Genomic DNA, 22,709 nt, shown 5'->3' on the forward strand with positions numbered 1-22,709 from the left:
GCTTTGGGGCAGTTTTTCTGCACGTGGAACCCTTAGTCAGGAGGGAGGAGAATTATGAACAGTCCCAAATACCAGGCAATTGTGGCACAAAATCTTCAGGTGTCCGTTAGAAAGCTGAAGATGAAGTTCATCTTTCAGCATGACAACAACCCAAAGCACACATCCAAATCCACAAAAGAATGGCTTCACCAGAAGAAGATTAACATTTTTGAATGGCCCAGCCAGAGCCCCGACCTGAATCCAATTGAACATCTGTGGGGTGATCTGAAGAGGGCAGTGCACAGGAGATGTCCTCGCAATTTGACAGATTTCAAGCGCTTTTGCAAAGAAGAGTGGACAAATATTGCCACGTCAAGATGTTAATAGACTCCTACCCAAAAATACTGAGTGCTGTAATAAAATCAAAAGGTGCTTCAACTAAGGGTGTGTATACTTATGCAATCAGGTTATTGTACGTTTTTTATTTTAAATAATTCCCCCTCAAAGATTTCAGTTTGTTTTTCAATTGAATTGTTCACGTTAAAGGTCATATTAAGGGTGGAAAAAGTTCTGACATGATTTATCTTTTTCTCATTCTTTTACAACACAAGAACCTGTCATTTTAAAAGGGGTGTGTAGACTTTCTATATCCAGTGTATAATCAACTATGTTCCTGAAGACAAACTGGAGAAGATAGACAACGAAATGTCTACCGACTCGGACAATCCCACACCGGTGAGCAGTCGTTAGTTACCGGGAATTTAACTCCAGTTACATGAGTGGAGCGGAGCCTCCTAGAGGGGCTTTTGCTCCTAGTGGTTTACCCTGGCCGCATCCACGGCCGTACTGAAAACTCATTATGCAAGATGCGAGAGCCAATCAGGGCACGCCTGCCCCTATATAGGACCCGTGAGCCCAGAGAACGCCCTCCCGAGATTATTCAGCATAACTCGTGGGACGGCAGGGCAACAAGTCTTGGGGGCTCCGCTCCACTCATATAACCGGATTTACATTCCCGGTAACTAACGTTATATGTCGTGGAGCTCCGCCCCCTAGAGGGGCTTTAGTTCCTAGTGGTTCACGGCGAAGCGAGCGAGCCAAAGATGCACTCCCTGCCGGAACACCAGTAAGCTCGCAGGGTCCAATAAAACCTTCCTCAAAAACCCCAAGACAAAAACATACACAACAGCTGACAAGGTCAGAAAGGGATGATCGAATGCGTAATGATGGAATCCCCCTTTGTGTAGGCCCATGATCATATAGGCCAACCCAGGAAGAAAGGATGTTGAGCTCATGCGAGAGGGAAATGTATCCGTTCCACACAAGCACAACTGAAAATACCCATGTACCACACATCACGAGATGAGGGGCATGAGAATACAAATGAATATGAAATGTTAGGTAACACCCCAGGGAGGAGGTGAGCCTACACCAAGCGTAATGACAGAATCTCCTCTACAGGACAACACGAAGGGTCCGAGGACCTCTGCGTGCACCATGACACAAACAATTCCAGCGAGAGGAATACAATTTGGACGTAGACGCTGCCCTAGCGCCCTGTATGGTGCGCACGACGACAGAGGACAAACCTCTGTTCAAAAGCCTGTCACACTCAGGAGCTAGACCCTGAGAGCTCCTGAGAGCGATGGAGGGTGTAGAATTGAGCCCTCCAACCACGGACGGTCTGCCAGCAACTGGATCATCTCCAGATACCAGATAGCTGCAGGACGATCGTGTGCCACCAGGATGACCCGAAGCCCCTCCGCTCTGATCCGAGCCAGTAGACGCGCTATAGTTCAGATCCCCTTGTAGGCGAGCTGGCAGAGACAAAGTCCGGTTTTGATGACGCACGGGGTCGACCCACAACGACTAAAACAAAAGTCCACAACGACTAAAACAAAAAGCACTTAAACTCTGGAACTTGTGAATCCAATAGACTTTAATGAAAATCATACAAGAATGACAGACATCAAAGCCAAACCCTTCTGCAGATACGTCCAAATTCCAGGATCATGGCTTTTATACAAAATGTTACCCATAACGCCATCTGACCATCGCTTTTGGAAGTCCCTTGGGTTGGGGCCCTCTCCTTTGTTCTCCGTTTCTTCCCAAGTGTCCTTTATTAAAACTCCTAACTCATGACAACCTTATGGTTCACTTTTGGGTCACACTTCGAATGAACTCAAGAAAAGCAACCTCATGGTTCATTTTTGGGTCACTTTTTCCAATGAACTCAAAAAGGCCATATATCTCAGAGTCATAAGTGTCTGAACACAGGAGGATGATCACTCATGATGGCTCTCGGGACTTGATACACATATCATGATGATCATGCATTTTCCCAAGAGCTCACTGTCCCTGAGTGAGTGGCCGGAGTATAACATTCACTGTCAGTGTGTCTGGATTACATATTAATATATTTCATAAAACAAGTGATTAAGCATGCATATTGATATAAAACGTCATAAAACGTGTAATTATATATGTAATTTGTAGAAAATTCCCTCACACCCGCTGGTGAGCGAACCAGGCCGGTAGGCTGCCCATGTGCAGCAGGCCCAGGGGAACAACTTTGTGCGCTGCGGCCATCATGCCCAACAGGGACATGATTGTCCGAACCGGGCGCCTGCAGGGCGGCCGGCACAGGTTGAGGGCAAAGAGCAGATTGAGAGCCTGCGCGTCCAAAATGGGTGCTCTCATCGTGCGCGTGTCCATGACCAGACCCAAGTAAGAAACCTGCTGGGCTGGCCACTCAGACAGTGTGCGTCCTGGCCAATTCCAGGGACGATGCTAGAATCAGGAAGTCGTTTAGATAGGCCAGAATCCTGATGCCCTCCCTGCGTAGGGGCTCCAGCGCCACCTCTAGACATTTGGAGAAGGTGCGTGGGGCTAGAGCGTAGCCGAATGGAATCCTTGTATACTCGTAGACCCTGCCCTGAAAAGCAAATTGGAAAAACTTCCTGTGCCTGCGAACGATCGGGACATGGAAGTAAGCATCCTTGATCCTCAAACAGAAATCCCCCGGCAGGAAGGCTTACAGCAGGCGATTGGTGGTGAGCATACGGAACGGTCGTTTGCCTACGTGCACATTGTTGTGGAAATTTCTTTATACAATGTATTCTCACTGAGTAAAGGACTGAGTCCCACTGTTAAGATAGGTACAGGAATGTGGGGGATCTGGTATTTGCATAGGGGACATCTATTGTCTGTCCAGATGCAGATCAATGGGTTTTAGGACAGGATAGGAGAAGATACAACAGGGGGCAGTAAGGCCAGTTGGCCCCTTTGGGTAAACACTACAGTAAACATTATGGCAGGAAGGATAAGGTGGGGGAAGATAGCATTTGACTTGTGTGATAGAACAAAGGGAAAGGTGTTTGATTGACATGAAACAGATGGCAGCATCTTACCACACCCCTTTTTCTATGTAATAAATACTGTCGAAATGATGTTTTTATTTAGAAACTATTCACTGTTACCATGTAACCTGTATACTTTCTCCTTGCAAGCAAGATTAAAACCGTTTATTGCGCAATTGATTTCTCCTGTCTTACCTACCATTTTCATACAATTATTTGGTTTTTAGAAATTGCCATCACATTTTGGGGGCACGTCCGGGATCCTAATCCTGATCGGTTCAAGTCCTTTTCCTAACAGGTTAACCGTGCACGGCCAGAGAAAGCTCTGGAATTCTAGTATCGTCCAGAAAAGGCTTATCCTTTGACGGGCTGAGAAAGAGTGCCTGACGGGAGCTGTGACTCGTGCCTGATCAGTACAGGTTTCCTGCGGAAATTGAATTTGGAGGTAAGAACGCAATTCGGTTTAAAAACTTAAAGTTGGACTTTATAGTTTAAAATCTGCAGTAAAAGGTTGGACCTTTTAAAATCTCATTTGTGGGCTGACGAGCTTGACTTCGCTTTCTGGTTGGTTGAGATAAACTAGATTTACTGGGTAAATCTGGAACATGGGGAAGTGCGACAGTAAATCTTTGCCGGTCTCTCGTGTTTACGCTGGACCGGCAAAAATTATCACTGACGTTTATGGTGTTTGGACATGTGAACAATGTTTCTTTGAGTGTTATTAGGTTTTTCCGGCGACTGGCGTTTTCATTCGGTGATGGATGCGCGGCCTGTCGGGTTGATTGGAGGTAGATGGAAAGTTTGCGTGGAGTATATTGATCTGTGTTGTAGTTTTTTTTTGCTCAGGTTAGATGGCTCGTTCTCCTCTGATCGCCCGTCACCCCACCCCGCGGAGTTCAGCTGGACCGATAGGTGGGTCTCCTTGGAGGCCCGCTCGGGAAACTGCATCGTTGGAGTCATAACGTGGCCAAGCTCTGTGGACCTTTTCGTTGTGAACGTGGAAATGCTGTGGGCCGCTGGAGGCCGTTTTCTGCTCCGTTTTGGAAGTGTTGAGCATGTCTACGAGTTTCAAGAAAAGTTCCAAAAGTGGGGAGTTGTACACACCAGGTGTATACACCCGTAATCTCTTTGGCCTTGCCGCGAGTGATTCAACGGAAACACGCAGGAACGCTGAACCGCCTAAGGGAGGGGTGCGGACGGTCAGACAGGGGACCAGAGGGAGCATCAACCGGTGAGATTGTTCCTTAATACAGTTTTCATATGCTTTAGTAAACAATGTGGTTGTTTTTGTAAGTCAGGTTTGATGGTTTTGTGGAAATTGATAGATGGATTTGAGAAAGTATGGTGACTAGAAGTTTTTTTGGAGTATTGCAGTCAGGGCGGCTGTAGTTAGAAACATGTCGTTTTTGTTCCGTGTCCTGACACCCATTCCCGTGCAGCAGTTGGACTGCGTGATGGAGTATAGCGTGCTCCTGTATATAATGGTTTTGGATGTTGAAGTGTGGTGTTTTGGTTAATAGCGACTGTAGTTAGGCCTCACAACAATTCCTATGCTGCTAACCTATTGCGTTGCGATTAGTGCTGGATTATAAGCGGTTGGACTGCTTGAACATCTGCAATTTAGGGTGGACTTAAATATGAAATTGAGATTGGATCTCATACTTTCAGTGCCTGTAGAAGGCTCCTGTAAATTGCCGCAATTGATAGTCAGCTTATGGTTTGGATCAGTATGCTACAGAAGTTGTATATGCACGCGCCACTTGTGTATGTGGTTATGGCCCGAGTCACGGGCATTTGTCATTGTCTGGTTGTGGTCGGTCTAGTAAATGCATTTGTCCATTTTGGTATTCCCTGTGCACGAGGGATCCGATTGGCTGCATTGAGTATTCCTTGATAGAATATTTGATCTCGTTTACCGAGGTCGGTGTTAACTTGGAAGTTTTGTAATCGCAATGTTTCGTCTTGTTTGGTGTGCGTTTGGGCGAACGCTTACATTGCGTTGTTAATATGGTTCTTTGGGGAGGCCTACTCTTTCGGCTTTTCCCTTTGTGCTGAAATTGCGAAATAGAATTTCCCTGATGGCTGGCACACGTGGGAGTGTTAGCCTGCTAACTTAGGTGTTTAAGAGAATATTGTCTGAAATATAATTAGAGGGATAGCTTAGAAATTGGTATAATGATGATTCTGTGATTTGGTAAAATATGGTAAAATATGGTTTCGTAATGAGGGGTTAAAATAGTGTTTTCTCTCTCCTTGTATGGAGTGGGAAGCAGACGATAGCGAAAGTTTTTAGTATTAAGATAACATGCTGTTTCCATGAAGACTGGATTCAGTCAATATAGTCATAGCCTGCAAATAGCCAAAGCCAGTTTATTCCCGTTTAAATTAACCTAAAATTAGACGTCCTATTTTAAACGCTAAATTGAGTTTGGTTAAATAATATAGTTTCTCTTATATGTATGTACCAACGATAACTGGGATAATACTTGTGTTTTTAAAAAACCAGCGCCTGCTACTCGTTCATGGAATTTAAATTCTGGAATGGTACATTAGTGAACAAATAGGGTATTGATGTAAAGGTGTTTAAGGCTACATTGAGTTTTCCTTTGGATTACTTATTGTACCTTGATTATAGTGACGTCATACATCTGTTTTCTGCCTGGATCGCCATTCTTAAGAGTTTCTTAATTTCCACCATAATGTTGAGTTTTTGTATAGATAATGATAAGCACATTTTTACAAACTGCGAAAATATTAGATAGGTTGGACACTAAATCTAGAATCTTCAGTTAACGAACGATGTAGGCTAAATTGAGAGGATGGTCTGGGGACCATAAACGAACATTTGGCCTTGCTAATGGCTTACCATATATGTGTGGAGCTCAGAGCTTCAGGAAGGGTGGGCAGGTCCACTGGGATGGCTTCCGCCACCTTTAACATTATATCAAGGTAGCATATTACTAAGGGTTAAATTCGAGTGTTCAGCCTGTTCTCACCCGTGGTAATTTTACCAACACAAGCATGTTCAGTTTGGGATGATAAAACATTAAGTGAAAGCTGAATAAGTTTTCCTTTTGGTTGCTTTAATGTTTACATTTATGATTTCGAATCAAATTGTAGTAAGGGTGGAGACCTTAAGTTATCCAACATTGTTAATTGCTAGTACAAATTTGATGTCTTTGCATGAGATATGCGTGAAAGTAGCGATTTTGGCTGACCGCCACTATTTTGAACGACATAGACTTACATCTAAAATTGAGAAAATTCCCTAGACTTTAGGAGGTAAATTGAGTCATGATGTTTGTTGGTCTCAACTTAGTTTGGCCGTTGCCTGTGGAAATGCAAGTTTTGATATGCTACTTTGGGAGTTCCTTCACACGAGTGACCGTGTGTGTGGTACAGTTTTTATTTCCTTTGTTTTTCTTATTTTCGGTTGTTTTGGTTGGATATTCAGTTTGCGACGTTTACTGGATGTATGTTAGATTCCTCCTAACTATCGATTTTCTTTTTAATTTCGGTTCTGTAATGGTTCTGCTTTCAAGCTTGAAGTCATTTTCTGTCTTGAAAGCAGGGGGGGATTGTATGAAATTATTATCTATAGTGGAAAAGAGTTGAACTTAGAGTTCAAATGAAAAAGAGTTGAACTTAGAGTTCAAAGCAAATTAAATAGGTACTTAAAGAAGTTACGTGAATAATCTAGTTTGTCAAATTGGGTTTTTGAAATGTATGTTTTATGCGAAATCTAACATGGTTATGGTTGAGTGGAATACATCTTGCCATTTTTGAAATGGTTTAGCTAAGCAATAACTAATTTGATGGGTGTGTTACTTTTCAGTTAGTTTAATATTTGATTAGAAGTAATCATATTAATCTCATACATTATTGAATAAGTGGGTAGAAATGTGCAGGGAGCACATTTTGTTATTCCTTATATGTTTACAAAATGTTGCCATGTTTTAATTGATCTTGAGAAAATAATTCTGCATCAAGTTATATTTCTGGGGAAAAGTTGAGAAGTCTTACATAGTCTAAATTGCATAAAGAGAGGTACAGACACACTGTAGCACTCCGCTCACTTACAGGAAAAAAAAACAGTTTGAGATGGATTTTAACTTGTTTGGACTCTTTAGAAGAGAAACAGACATTATCAAAATTGGGTATTCTAATTCTAATTTAAGTTCTGTCCTAGTAGGCAATCATTGGAAAGTCAATGGTTAACAGAGGTTTCTTTGAGGTGAATGAAGAGAAAAAAGGTTGTTTTACTATTCTCAATGCCTGGGGTGTTTCGAGATAACAACAGTGTCCCTTATTGATAAGACCAGGGTTTGTTCTTAGGTCAGTAGACCACCCCCCACTCCAGGGAGAGCCCTGTGGTGATAAAGGAGTAAAAAGGGGGGGTCATGATTTATGACAGCATTTCAGAGTGTCTTTGATGTGCTAGGATAATAAGAAGAGATTTGGAGAAGTTCACACTGAGTTTCATCTTGTAGAGAAATTAGGCTAAATTATGTTAGTTATGTTAGCTGACCTTCAAGATGGTGTGAAATGTTTGATTTGAAATAAGGTATTTGATCCTTTATCTGAAACAATGGTGAATTTGATTGTAGTTCCGGTCCAACACAATCAGATGTAAATCATATAGGTGAACTGAGAATTGTTCATGAACTGCTCTTAGAAAGTGGTACTTCAATGTAAGCAAACTATCTTAACTGATGAGTTTTTGGAACAGTAATGAGAAATGTGAAATTGTGTTCTTCTGTTCTTTGTGTTAGTTGTTACACCAACTATAGAAAAGAGTGGAATTGTTATTTTGCTACACTAGCAGAACAGAAGCACCAGAGATGTTAATGTTTTAACGATACTGTTATTGATTTCAACTGTTCTACTCTATTTGGAGAAAAGAAGTAGAGAGATATTGGAAATATAGGGTTAGTGTGTGGTTCTAATGTATCAGCGAGATGCAACAAGCTAACGTGATGGACATATGTGATGATGTACTGTGCAGTTGGAACTAATCTTCTCAAGGATAATTCACACATTCAGATACAGAACACTTGAAAGCGATTCAACAACAGAGGACTTGCTGGAGCCCAGAGAGAGACTGAGCTTGGCTTAAAAGGACAACTGTGAGGTGGCTGAGGTGAGATGGATCTCACAGACAGACTGTCCTACAGCTGAGAGAGGAGTCGATTCTGGAGCGCTGCGCGTCTAGGTGCCGCACGTCTACAGGATGCTGAGTTCCTGTGAGCTTCTGACGTTTGAAGGAGCAGACCATTTGTGATGACTTTGGAAGTACATCTAATTGGAACCATGGAGAGGACTTTTCAGTGAATTGAGCAGTTGGCATGACAGGACTTTGTAACAGTGATGAATTGAAGGATGCATTCAGTGATTGGTGTTTATGATGATTTTAACATAAAAGTTTTGCTGTACTATGTTATGATTCTGTATGATGACAATGTGTGATCTTGGTGTTTATACGGAAGGTAATGATCTAGAAGAATGTAAAGGAGGATCCAGACATTTCAGATTTGCTCAGTTCTCTAATCACTAAGGGTAATAATATTGACTGGGTCATGTTGTTAAAGAGTACTGTTTTGTTGCAGTCTACATCCTAATGAGTGAACTGTTTAAGGTTTGATACCAAGGTTTGACATGGTATCAAGAGGATGGATTGTTGTGGAAATTTCTTTATACAATGTATTCTCACTGAGTAAAGGACTGAGTCCCACTGTTAAGATAGGTACAGGAATGTGGGGGATCTGGTATTTGCATAGGGGACATCTATTGTCTGTCCAGATGCAGATCAATGGGTTTTAGGACAGGATAGGAGAAGATACAACAGGGGGCAGTAAGGCCAGTTGGCCCCTTTGGGTAAACACTACAGTAAACATTATGGCAGGAAGGATAAGGTGGGGGAAGATAGCATTTGACTTGTGTGATAGAACAAAGGGAAAGGTGTTTGATTGACATGAAACAGATGGCAGCATCTTACCACACCCCTTTTTCTATGTAATAAATACTGTCGAAATGATGTTTTTATTTAGAAACTATCCACTGTTACTTTGTAACCTGTATACTTTCTCCTTGCAAGCAAGATTAAAACCGTTTATTGCGCAATTGATTTCTCCTGTCTTACCTACCATTTTCATACAATTATTTGGATTTTAGAAATTGCCATCACAGCATTCAGATTGTGCAAATCCAAGATCGGCCTCACTCCTCCCGTCCTCTTGGGAACCAGGACGTAACAGGAGTAAAAGCCGTCCTGCCTGAGATCGCTCCTTTGCTCAGCAATTCTGTCACCTCTGACAGTAGAGCGGACGCTCTGTCAGGTGATGACATTACCGTCTCCACTATCCCCGAGAAGGAGGGTGGAGCAGAGCGAAACTGGACCAGATAATACGCGGACGTTGCACCCTGAGCGGGGACGCATTGCCAAGGAGACGCTGAGTAGGGCAGACGGGACTGGAATGATCAGGGAGGACAGGTAGCGAGACGGAGGCGAAAGCCAGCGGCGTTACCTGGCGTTTGATCTCGTCATAGCAAGCGGGATGAGAAGCCACCATGGTTACGGGCGGAAAGAAACAGCAGAGGAGAGGTCGTCCTCCATCTCTCCCCAGAGAGAGGGAGAAGCGCGAGATCCGCTACCACAACCCACGTGGGAAGGGAGTGGGTCCGCCTGCATCAGAGGAGTCGGGTTCTGCGTAGAAGTGTCCTCCTCAGACATCTCATCGTCGTTGTTGCTGGAACTTGTGAGCGTGGGCCGGTCCCAGGCAGGAAACACACGAACAATGGGAGTCCTGGTCTAGAGACAGGTCGGCGCAACGGCAAAAAAGTTCTTCATGTTGAGACACCGAGCTAAAGAACGTTGACGGCAAAAATTCTCAGGCTGAATTAGAGTAATCAGTAGACACTCAGCAAGTGTTTGCTGAATAAAAAGGGAGGGCGTTCTCTGGGCTCATGGGTCCTATATAGGGGCAGGCATGCCCTGATTGGCTGTCGCATCTTGCATAATGAGTTTTAAGTATGGCCGCGGACGCGGCCAGGGTAAACCACTAGGAGCTGAAGCCCCCTAGGGGGCGGAGCTCCATGACATATAACCCAAGGCTAGCCCTGCCTTCAAAATAAAGAAGAAAGAACCATCTCTTCATGAAATACAGCCTAAAATTATCAAAGTCGTCAACGAAAGAGCAGACAGTTTAGAGAAAAAGATTTGTGAAAACACGAAGGTCATTGACAAGTTAAAATCTTTTAGTGAAATTCAAGATTTGAAGAAACAAAATCAAAAGCTAAGACATCAAATATAAAGTAACCAGCATATGTGAGCGGATCGCCCCAAAACAGAATGTGGGCTGCTCTATTGATGTGGTGCATCGAGTGGGCAGAACAGAAGACTCCTGAACCCACGCAGTGATCATGCTATTTGCTTTTTTTGTCTGGAGACAAGCACGAGACAAGTTCCTGAAGGAAAAGAAGCTGCGTTTTGGGTAAGACCTAACCATGGATGACAAAAAAGCAAGGGAGAAGCTATGGCCACTGATCCTCCAAGCTCAGAGGCAAGGCAAAAAGGCTTACTACAGAGGAGTCAGAGCCTTTGTGGAAAGTATGGAGATATTCTGCAAAGGCTAGTTTTTATATGTATCATCATCATCATCGGTTTATGGGGGACGTTCATCTTGCCTCAAAGGCAACCCCTTCGAACAATCGGCGGAGAAAGTTTTGGTTCCCCAGGCAACTGTTTATGTGTAATGTTTCTCAATAGCAAAAATCTGCATTCTATGCAGGGAGGTTTCAATTGAAATTACTGAGTTTTATATTTTCTTCCATCCACCTGTTCATTAGAGGCTGATATATTTTTTATGGACTTTATTTTGTTTTCAGTTAATGCTAGAGGGTTAAGAAATATTATCAAAAGGAAAGGTTTTTTCTTATTCTGCAAAGACTACATCGTCAACTTTATTTTCTTACAGGAAACACATTCATGCAATGAGGATAAAAGTTTTTGGAAAACACAGTGGGGTGGAGACATTTGGTTGGCTCATGGATCAAATCATTCGACGGGAGTGGCAATCCTCTCACAAATTTAAGGGCAATATTTTAATTTCTAAAATGGACAATAGTTTTGGCAATGAGGTTAGCTATGGTTAGCTATGGCAATGAGGTTGATGATAGAAAGTGCATTATTTGTAATGTTTATGGTTACTGTTCCAATGCACTCAATCATTTGTTTTTGAAGGAGGTAGAATTAGTACTTAGAATTAGTGATTAAATATCCCAATGCAAAGCTAATTGTAGGAGGTGAATTTGATATGGTCATGTGTAATGAGAAAGATAGATTCCCCCCAAAGCCAAATTCTGAAACAAACAAACTTTTATATTCTTCCCAAAATCTCGGTTTGATAGATGTTTGGAGAATAAGAAATCCATCACATAAGAGTTATACTTGGAAAAATAAAGACCTATCATTACAGTCAAGAATCAAACCAGGGATGCCAGTATTTTACCAGCTATACTAACTGATCACAACGCAATCATCCTGAATCTTTTTTTAAAAAAAAGATCCTCATAAGTGTTTTTTTAGGTGGTCATTGGAAAATGTCATGATATTATTGCTTAGTCATGAAAATATTATTGGTAATTGGAATGCAGCAATCTCTACTGGCAACTATGGTACAACCTGGGAACTTATGGAAAGGCTCACTCAAAACAAAGAAAAGCACAGGTTTCCAACTTAGTAAAATAAATGACTGTGATTACAGAAACAGATAGCATCTCTCATGAAGACAAAGCTCGGCTCTCTTTATTACAAACCTGGCTTGACAAAATATATGAGACCAATGCAAAAGGGGCTTTTATTAAATCCCGGAGACAATGGTTAGAAAAAGGAGAGAAAACAGTTGTTACTTTTTCAATTTGGAAAACTGAATGGCTGAAAACAATTATTTGAAAAAATTAAATATTGACAGTGTCCAAAATTGATCTCATCTCATCTTCATCCGCTTATCAGGTATCGGGTTGCGGGGGCAGCAGCTCCAGCAGGGGACCCCAAACGTCCCTTTCCCGAGCCACATTTGCCAGCTCTAACTGGGGGAACCCGAGGCGTTCCCAGGCCAGTGTCGAAATATAATCTCTCCACCTAGTCCTGGGCCTACCCTGAGGTCTCCTCCCAGCTGGACGTGCCTGGAACACCTCCCTAGGGAGACGTCCTGGGGGCATCCTTACCAGATGCCCGAACCACCTCAACTGGCTCCTTTCGATGCAAAGGAGCAGCGGCTCTACTCCGAGTTTCTCACGAATGGCTGAGCTGTTCACCCTATCCCTAAAACCCATTTCAGCTGCTTGTACTCGCAATCTTGTTCTTTCGGTCATGACCCAGCCTTCATGACCATAGGTGAGGGTAGGAAGGAAAATTGACCGGTAAATCGAGAGCTTTGCCTTCCGGCTTAGCTCTCTTTTAGTCACAATGGTGCGGTAAAACGAATGCAATACCGCCCCTGCTGCTCCAATTCTCCGGCCAATCTCCCGCTCCATTGTCCCCTTACTTGCGAACAAGACCCCGAGATACTTGAACTTCTTTACTTGGGGTAACGCCTCATTCCCTACCCGGAGGAGGCACTCCATCGATTTCCTGCTGAGAACCATGGCCTAAGATTTAGAGGTGCTAATCCTCATCCCAACTGCTTCGCACTTGGCTGCGAACCGGTCCAGTGAGTGCTGAAGGTCACAGACCGTTGATGCCTTCAAGGACCACATCATCCGCAAAAAGCAGCGATGAGATCCCCAGCCCACCGAACTGCAACCCCTCCCCACCCCGACTACGCCTCGATATTCTGTCCATAAAAGTTACAAACAGGATTGGTGACAAAGCGCAGCCCTGGCGGAGGCCAACCCCCACCTGGAACGAGTCCGACTTACTACTCACTTTGGACATACAGGGATTGGATAGACCTCAGAAGGGACCTCCTCACCTCATACTCCCGCAGCACCTCCCACAGTATCTCCCGGTGGACCTGGTCATACGCCTTCTCCAGATCCACAAAACACATGTAGACTGGATGGGCGTATTCCCAGGCCCCCTCCAGGATCCTTGCAAGAGAAAAGAGCTGGTCGGTTGTTCCGCGACCAGGACGGAATCCGCATTGTTCCTCTTCAATCTGAGGTTCGACTATCTGCCGAACCCTCCTTTCCAGTACCTTTGAGTAGACTTTCCCAGGGAGGCTGAGAAGTGTGATACCCCTGTAATTGGCACACACCCTTTGGTCCCCCTTTTTGAACAGGGGAACCACCACCCCGGTCAGCCACTCCTTAGGCACTTTCCCCGACTCCCACGCAATGTTGAAGAGGCATGCCAAGACATCCCCTCCACACCCAAAGCTTTCAACATTTCTGGACGGATCTCATCAATCCCCGGAGCTTTGCCACTGTGGAGTTGTTTGACTACCTCAGTGACTTCTGCCATGGAGATTGACGATGCTTCCCCATCAGCCTCCAGCTCTGCCTCCACTATAGAGGCAGAGCTGTTAGTGGGATTTAGGAGTTCTTCAAAGTGATCCTTCCATCGCCTAATTACCTCCTCAGTTCAGGTCAACAGTGTCCCATCCTTACTGTACACAGTTCCCCGTTTTCCCCTCCTGAGGTGGCGGACGGTTTTCCAGAAACACCCTGGTGCCGAACGAAAGTCCTTCTCCATGGCTTCCCCAAACTCCTCCCACACCTGCTGTTTTGCCTCTTTCACAGCAGAGGTCGCAGCCCTTCGGGTCTGTCGGTACCCTGCAACCATCACCGGAGTCCTCCAGGATAACATATCCCGGAAGTCCTCCTTCTTCAGTCGGACGGCTTCCCTGACCACCGGTGTCCACCAGGGTGTTTGAGGGTTACCGCCTCTTGATGCACCTAAGACCTTTAGACCACAGCTCCCCGCCGCAGCTTCGGCAATGGAGGCTTTGAACATCGACCACTCCAGTTCAATGCCCCCAACCTCCAAAGGGATGCCAGAAAAGCTCAGCTAGAGGTGTGAGTTGAAGATCTTTCGGACGGGGGCCTCCTCCAGACGTTCCCAGTTCACCCGCACTACCCGTTTGGGTTTTCCCGGTCTGTCCAGAGTCTTCCCCCACCCCCTGACCCAACTCACCACCAGATGGTGATCGGTTTACAGCTCCGCCCCTCTCTTTACCCGAGTGTCCAAAACATGCGGTCTCAGATCCGTTGACACGATCACAAAATCATCAACATTCGGCCTAGGGTGCTCTGGTACCACGTACACTTATGAGCATCCTTATGTTCGAACTTGGTGTTCGTTATAGATAATCCATGACTAGCACAGAACTCTAACAACAAATGACCACTCGAGTTCAGATCAGGGAGGCCGTTCCTCCCCATCACGCCACTCCAGGTGTCTCCATCACTGCACACGTGGGTGACCAAAATTGCTGACTATATATCTGATTACTACAAAAAACGGTATTCTTTGGATGACAATATTAAAGATCCCACCCTGATTTTTAAAACATTACCAAATGATAACATTGCTAATGAAGATTATAATAAAACATGTTGTCAAGATTTGTGTTAAGACGAGGTGAATTATGGAACTATTCCACTCTGCCCCTCAATCCACTCATTCCATAAACACTTCACATCCTAATGAGTGAAGTGTTTATGGATTGATACCATGGTTTGATTTGGTATCAACAGGATGGATTGTTGTGGAAATTCTTGCACTGATGTATAGGTTGTCCTATACATGTATAAATGAGTTACTAGTTAAAGATGCCATGAGGGATCTGGTGTTTGCCTAAGGGGCATCCTTGACCGGCATCAGCGGATTAGAGGGTTACTCGTGAATCACTCCTGAACAAGACCCCTAGATACATAAACTCCTCTACTTGAGGCAGGCACTCTCCACCAACCTGAAGTGGGCAAGCCACCCTTTTCCAACTGAGGACCATGGCCTCGGATTTGGAGGTACTGATTCTCATCCCCACCGATTCACACTCGGCTGCAAACCGTCCCAGTGCATGCTGAAGGTCCTGGCTTGAAGGGGCCAACACGACAACATCATCCACAAAGAGGAGAGACGAAATCGTGTGGTCCCCAAAACTGCCCCTGGCTGCGCCTAGAAATGCTGTCCATAAAAATTACAAACAAAACTGGCGACAAAGGGCAGCCCTGCCGGAGTCCAACATGCACTGGGAACAAGTCTGACTTATTGCCGGCAATGCGGACCAAGCTCCCGCTTCGGTCGTACAGGGACCTGACAGCCCTTAGCAAAGGACCCAGGACCCCATATTCCCGAAGCACTCTCCACAGGAGGCCGCGAGGGACACAGTTGAATGCCTTCTCCAAATCCACAAAACACATGTGGATTGGTTGGGCAAACTCCCATGAACCCTCCAGCACCCCGTAGAGGGTATAGAGCTGGTCCAGTGTTCCACGGCCCGGACGACAACCACACTGTTCCTCCTGAATCCGAGGTTCTACTATCAGCCATATTCTCCTCGCCAGTACCCTGCCATAGACTTTCCCAGGGAGGCTGAGAAGTGTGATCCCCCTATAGTTGGAACACACCTTCCGGTCCCCCTTCTTAAAAAGAGGGACCACCACCCTGGTCTGCCATCCCAGAGGCACTGTTTACCGGTCAATCTACGTTCCTACTCTCATGACCGAAATCACAAGATCCCGGATACAGGCGGCTGAAATGAGCTTTCTCCGCAGGGTGGCTGGGCGATCCCTTAGAGATTGAGAAGCTCGGTCATGATGGACGAGTCGGGTGATGGACGAGTCCACCTCTGAGCATTCATCCACGCGATGTTGCACAGGCGTGTCAACCAAGACAGCCCCACAACATCCAGAGACTTGAGGTACTCATAGCGGATCTCATTCACCCCCGGTGCCTTGCCAGTGAGGAGTTTCTTGACTACCTCTGTGACTTCAGCCCGGGTGATGGACGAGTCCACCTCTGAGCCCTCATCCTCTGCTTCCTCAATGGAAGACGTGACGGTGGGATTGAGGAGATCCTCGAAGTATTCCCTCCAACGCCCGACGACATCCCCAGTTGAGGTCAACAGCTGCCCACCTCTACTGTAAACAGCGTTGGTAGGGCACTGTTTACCTCTCCTGAGGCGCCGGACAGTTTGCCAGAATCTCTTCGAGGCCAGCCGATAGACCTTCTCCATGGCCTCACCGAACTCCTCCCAGGCCCAAGTTTTTGCCAACACAACCACCCAGGCTGCTGTCCGCTTGGTCTGCCGGTACCTGTCAGCTGCCTCAGGAGTCCCACAAGCCAACCAGGCCTGAGAGCACTCCTTCTTCAGCTTCGACAGGCACCGGAGACCTTACGGCCACACCTCCAAGCGGCTGCTTCGACAATGGCGCTGGAAAACATGGTCCACATGGTCCAGCTCTGCCGGAGGTGGGAGTTAATGATCTCTCTGACAGGATACTCGGCCAGACGTTCCCAGCAGACCCTTACAGTACGCTTGGGCCTCCCGAGTCTGTCCAGCTTCCTCCCCGCCATCGGATCCAACTCACCACCAGGTGGTGATCAGTTGACAGCTCCGCCCCACTCTTCACCCGAGTGTCCAAGACATACGGCAGCAGGTCAGATGAAACTACAACAAAGTCGATCATCGACCTACAGCCTAGGGTGTCCTGGTGCCACGTGCACTGATGGACACCCTTATGCTTGAACATGGTGTTCGTTATGGACAAACTGTGACTAGCAAAGAAGTCCAATAACTGAACACCGCTCGGGTTCAGATCAGGGGGGCCGTTACTCCCAATCACGCCCCTCCAGGTGTCACTGTCGTTGCCCACGTGGGCGTTGAAGTCCCCAAGTAGAACGATACAGTCCCCAGTCGGAGCACTTTCCAGCACCCCTCCCAGAGGCTCCAAGAAGATTGGGTACTCTGCACTGCACAGTGAGAGACCTATCCCCGACCCGTAGGCGCAGGGAAACGACCCTCTCGTTCACCGGGGTAAACTCCAACACATGGCGGCAGAGCTGGGGAGCTATAAGCAAACCCACATCAGCCCGCCGCCTCTCACCATGGGCAACTCCAGAGTGGTGAAGAGTCCATCCTCTCTCAAGGAGTGTGGTTCCAGAGCCAAAGCCGTGCATAGAGGTGATCCCGATTACCTCTAATTGGAACCTCTCAACCTCACGCACAATCTCAGGCTCCTTCCCCGCCAGCGAGGTGACATTCCACGTCCCTAGAGCTAGTTTCCGTGCCCAGAGATCGGGTTGTCTAGGCCCCTGCCTTTGACTGCCGCCCGATCCTCTTCGCACCGGCCCCTTATGGTCCCTCCCGTGGGTGGTGAGCCCACGGGAAGGCGGCCCCACGTCGCCCGTTCGGGCTGAGCCCGGCCGGGCCCCATGGGGAAAGGCCCGGCCACCAGGCGCTCGCTTACGAGCCCCAACGCCGGGCCTGGCTCCAGGGTGGGGCCCCGGCTGCGCCATACCGGGCGACGTCACGGAACTCAAAGTCTTTATCATCATTAAGGGGGTTTTGAACGACAGGTCAGACTAAGAGCGGTTCAAAACCCCCTTAATGTTCTAGAAAGTTGAAATTGGTACTTGGCAGAAAGGGGGCACGTTTCAATTTGCATCATGTAGAGGTCAGGTCAGCATCTGAAATATGAATTTTTCCGGGGGTGCCTGGAACAAGCACATTTTTAATTCTAGAGTAATGATGTGGTTATGGACTTAAAACATTGTTGGGAGGAATATAAGTGTTACATGTCTTGGAATTTATTATCTGAAGTCTAATTTAACCCTTATCCTAAAAGTTGATTCAATAGCATAAATTACAATAAGAACAGGTCCAAATGAGCCCAAAAGACATTATTGAAAGTCAAGTAATGCAGTCCAAAAGCATGAAGTTAATGGTATAACCTAAAAATACAAAATTAAATGATATGCCAGTTAGACAATTAAACATTGAATCACCTGATCAAATATTCAAAACATTCCCTCACTGACAAAACTAAACTGTTTCTTTATGTACTGTGTATTCAGCTTTGCCCAGATTCTCAGAAGAGGCCCATGTTGGCATTTTCCCAGTCAACAGCATCCCCCAGGTCAACAATGCATCTTGGCAACTGAAATGAAAGATCACAACCACCACATAGAAGAAGAGGAGTACAAAGTAAAAGTACTCAACTGGGTTCGGCTGTGTTCACCACTTTAGGGAAGTATCTAATTAAGATCTAAGTAACCAGGTAAAGGGAGTTCAAAACTAACCAGTGATCAATAAAATAAAAAGGAAGAGTGTAAATGATCAATTAAGGTCATTGGTTAGTTAGCTCATCCTTATCAACTTCCCAAAATTGGTGAACACAGCCAAATACTTCTACTTTTTACTTTTTACACCACTGCATAGAAGATTGCCATGACAAATTATAATTTTCTAAATAATGACAACATAGCGTATATGAAGCAAAAAAATAAATGGATCTTTGCACATAGTGACAGGTGCATCATGCATCTTTAACTAGTTATAATGTACATTAATTGACAGGAGCTGGCTAACAAGTAGCCTACCTCGTCGTAGCTAACTATCTTTAAACGTAGCTACTGGATAGCTACAAGGGTTGAAGGGTTGTCGTGTTTTCTGTGTTCTGTCACTGGCAAGCAATTTGAATTTCAGATTCAAAGCATTTAGCAGATAAGCGATCTTAGAGAACACGTTAACTAGGGTGGTTAGTTTAAAAAAATAAAAATCTCCAAAGAAATGGCAATTTCTCAAAAGGGGTATTGACATTATTGTACATAAAAATCAAGATATTCGTAGCTTTTCATGGGTACACTACCAAGACAACACCTGACTCCGCGGCGGATCCGGCGTTGTTATGGCAAATCCTCTTAGCAAGTCACACTCACTTAGCGCCTCAGCACCAGATCCAAAATGCACGTTTTTAGCGATGGCTAGTTTGAAGGAAGTGGTCCAGATTCGGATAGGATGCGTCTGCCGCATAATCTACGGTCGCGTGTAGCGCTGGTGCAGCCATTTGAAGCATTTGGGACGTTGGTCATATCAAAAACAAGGAGTTATTCAGCATACTGGTGAATAAACGTTTTCTAGTTTAATGTTTGTTGAATGCCAACAACAATATATGTGAGTAAATAATGTTACATGATGTTACAAATAGTCACCTGTAGTTAACAAGGTTATCTTTTGATTTTAATTCATGTTTACTAAGCGTGCTATAGCTAAATGTAGCAAGCAATATTGAGCACTTCTAGCTAACCATTTTGCTATTTGTATTAGACTAAATTGAATTGGTTTGGTCTAGGATAAAAGAAAAAAAAAGAATCCTCACTATAAACACATCAATAAGTTTTACAGTAATATGTAGCCAATGTCAATGTTAGGTACAGGGCCGGCCCTAGGTATAGGCGACATAAGCGGTTGCTTAGGGCCCCCGACTGCTAGGGGGCCCTGGACTGCTGGTCCAAATACAATTTTGCTTAGGGCCCCCAAAAGGCTAGGACCGGCACTGGTTATCTATACTTTCTAACGACCTACAGTCAGTAGCTAACGTTCGGTAAATAAAATGATTTGCTACTACTGTGGCTAGTTTTCTATGCCAGGATGATGACTATTTTGGGCTAATGGATAGTATCAATTATAGCCTAGTATAGTAACTTAGCAAACTTTGTTTATTGGCTACAGTAGCTCTTGTTGGTATTCTGTTAAAGTTAGTATCATGTTCGTTAACAGTAGCTGATTGATTTGTACTAGTAATTAATGTTAAACATTAACTGGTTGGCCAAGATTCTGGTTGGTCAGTCAAGGGTACGTATTAACTTAGCCAGTGTAACAGTAATGTGTCTTAGTCAAATGTGCACATACAGTAGCATCCACACACCATATGAATGGTGCATAAAGTTACAGCTGCACATTCCTTGTCATTTCTTCTATTAGTTTTGTGCCTAGGTCTAATCACATATATTTTTCTTTCTCTCTTAGTCTTCAGCATCTCAGAGTGGTCACCAACCCTGCAATTCTTTTCTCCAAATCTAACTGGTTGAGGTGAGTAACTTTTTCACCACATTGCTCTGTCTCAGTCCCAATGTTTTACACTTCTGTATCATTGTGCCGGAGGAGTAGGGTCAGTTTTCCTTTGTAAATCATTTGTAAATGTAAGTCATTCTCTCTCTAAATTTTTCTTGTGTTCTGCTCAGTGTTAACTTAGGAGGACAGGAGCCCTTGAACCACACCTCAGGACTACCTGGCCCGAAAGGCTCATAGCCGTTCCTGTCCAAATTCCTGCTGGTTTGGTTGCAGTTCAAGTAGCTGACCATACCAGATGCCCCTCTGCCGACCATTCCTGATTGTCCCTGTCTTCGTCCATCTGGTCATGCAGCAGACTTGGATTATGTTTTATAGACTCTGGACAAAGCCCACATGCATTTATTAATTATAAAAATGTGTACTCTTAAAATTTTCCTCTCTAGGTCTCTAGAAGAGAACTAGCCACCCCTCAGAGCCTGGTTCCTCTCTAGGTTTCTTTTTAAATTTCATTCCTTTTAGGGAGTTTTTCCTAGCCACTTGTTGCTTGCTCTTTGGGGTGTCAGGCTGGGTGTTTAGTATACGCACTTTGTTACAACTGCTGAAGTAAAAATGGCTTTATAAAATCCATTTGATTGATTGATCACAAAATGCTTGCAGTAGGCCATCAGTTTTATCTTGCATCTGACTACAGAGGTGGTTGCAGAGTACATTCCATGACTGCAGACAGTACAGAGCATGCTGCAAACCATAATACTCATGTTGAGGACTTTTCACGTCATCCTCTTCCTGAATGCTCCGGGAAGTGTGTGGTCTCAGTTGGACATCATTCTCGATCCTCATTTTCACTCGCCTCATGTTGTGACACATATTTGTGTTTGTTAATTTCTAGTAATATCCCTTGTTTTTCATAACTAAGTTGTGATAGTTTCATTTATTAATTTATGTATGTGTATAACAGTTTATTATTCTGTTTAAATGTAAACAGAATAATTTAGCCTAGTTTGTACAATTCTTAAAATTCTCTCCACAGGTTGCTTTGGGAAAGCAGTGCATGGAAAGGCTATGATTTTCACCTTATAATGGTGTTATTCATGGCTAATTGGGTGCGAGAATTCAGTGCCCAGATAAAGCCCCGCCTCCATGCCAATACGAAGATGGGCAATGACTTGAACGAAGATGGGAAGAAATTGTAATCATAAGAAGAAGCGAACGGATCAGATGCGAAAATCCATTTAATGATTTTGCAATACACCTTTTCCACGCTTGAATCTTTTTTTTAAATACGATTGAATTTAATTTTGAATACTATAAAATATTTCAGTTACATTTTTATTTTCTTACATTTGAGCTCAATTTGGCTCCATACACGGACAAAACCAATATTAACAAATTAGGATTTGTTCCAGGTAAAACTTTGCTAGCTACAAGCGTCAGTAATTATGTTATATTACGCCTAAAATAAAACAGTTTACAGTTATATTGCGATGGAAAAACTACTCAGACAACAAACACAAACCTTTCGATGTTGATTTACATATCGTAGTTCACATAGCATATTGCAGTGGTTCCAAACCAGTGGTACTAGGACCCCTGGGGGTACTTGGCCTCTCCACAGGGGGTACTTGAAAATACTCATGACACCATAGGCATATTAGTGAAATTAACATGAGGGGGTACTTCAGGGGTACTCCAAGCAGTGCACAATCTTTTTGGGGGTACAGTAACTGAAAAAGGTTGGGAGCCACTGGCATATTGGAACCAGGCATGGAGTGATTGAAGTCATTGTTTCATTACTGTATAGCTAATAAGCTAGCCATCTACAGTAATCTCTTTCTAATTTAACATGTTGAATGTAGTGTAGCTACCCTGTTATACCTGTTGTTGGTTTGGATGTTAGCTAATGTAGGAAACTAGTTTCAAGATCCGTGGAGTTTCGACTAATTGGTTTAACAATGTAGAAGTAAACAGACACCATATCTCTACACGTGCAACAAAACCCACCTTTTAAATAGTGTAATGGTTAAAGACACAGGCTGTTTATCAATTGCAAGAATGCACAAAAACGCGGATTGATAAACAGCCACAGTCTGCCATATGGAGGACCAAACCTGCCAAAATTTGATTTTTTTTAATTAATAAACAAATATATCAATAAATATATTTATACATACAAATATAATAATAAAGGTATTAATCAATATTATTTCCCTATTTATTTAATTCCTTGATCATTAATTTCTGTATTTATTTCTGTTTATATTCATTTCCAAAATCTTATATTTTTTTATATATTTATTTCTGTATTTATTTATTTCCATATTCTTTTATTTATTTATTTCTCTATTCTTTTATT

The 22,709-nt window shown here is 44.2% G+C and overlaps 1 long non-coding RNA gene across 1 annotated transcript in view; it reads left to right on the plus strand.

The window, feature by feature from the left end:
* The window catches only part of LOC109615590, a 31,009-nt gene extending 9,401 nt beyond the window's left edge, over nt 1–21,608 (plus strand). The window contains exons 2-3 of the long non-coding RNA XR_002196587.3: nt 20,312–20,374; nt 20,527–21,608. This is a non-coding gene — a long non-coding RNA (uncharacterized LOC109615590). The remainder of the gene's footprint in view (nt 1–20,311; nt 20,375–20,526) is intronic.
* The last annotated feature ends 1,101 nt before the right edge of the window (nt 21,609–22,709 follow it).

This window comes from Esox lucius, chromosome 20, assembly GCF_011004845.1.
Source record: "Esox lucius isolate fEsoLuc1 chromosome 20, fEsoLuc1.pri, whole genome shotgun sequence".
In the NCBI taxonomy this organism is placed as follows: Eukaryota; Metazoa; Chordata; class Actinopteri; order Esociformes; family Esocidae; genus Esox; species Esox lucius.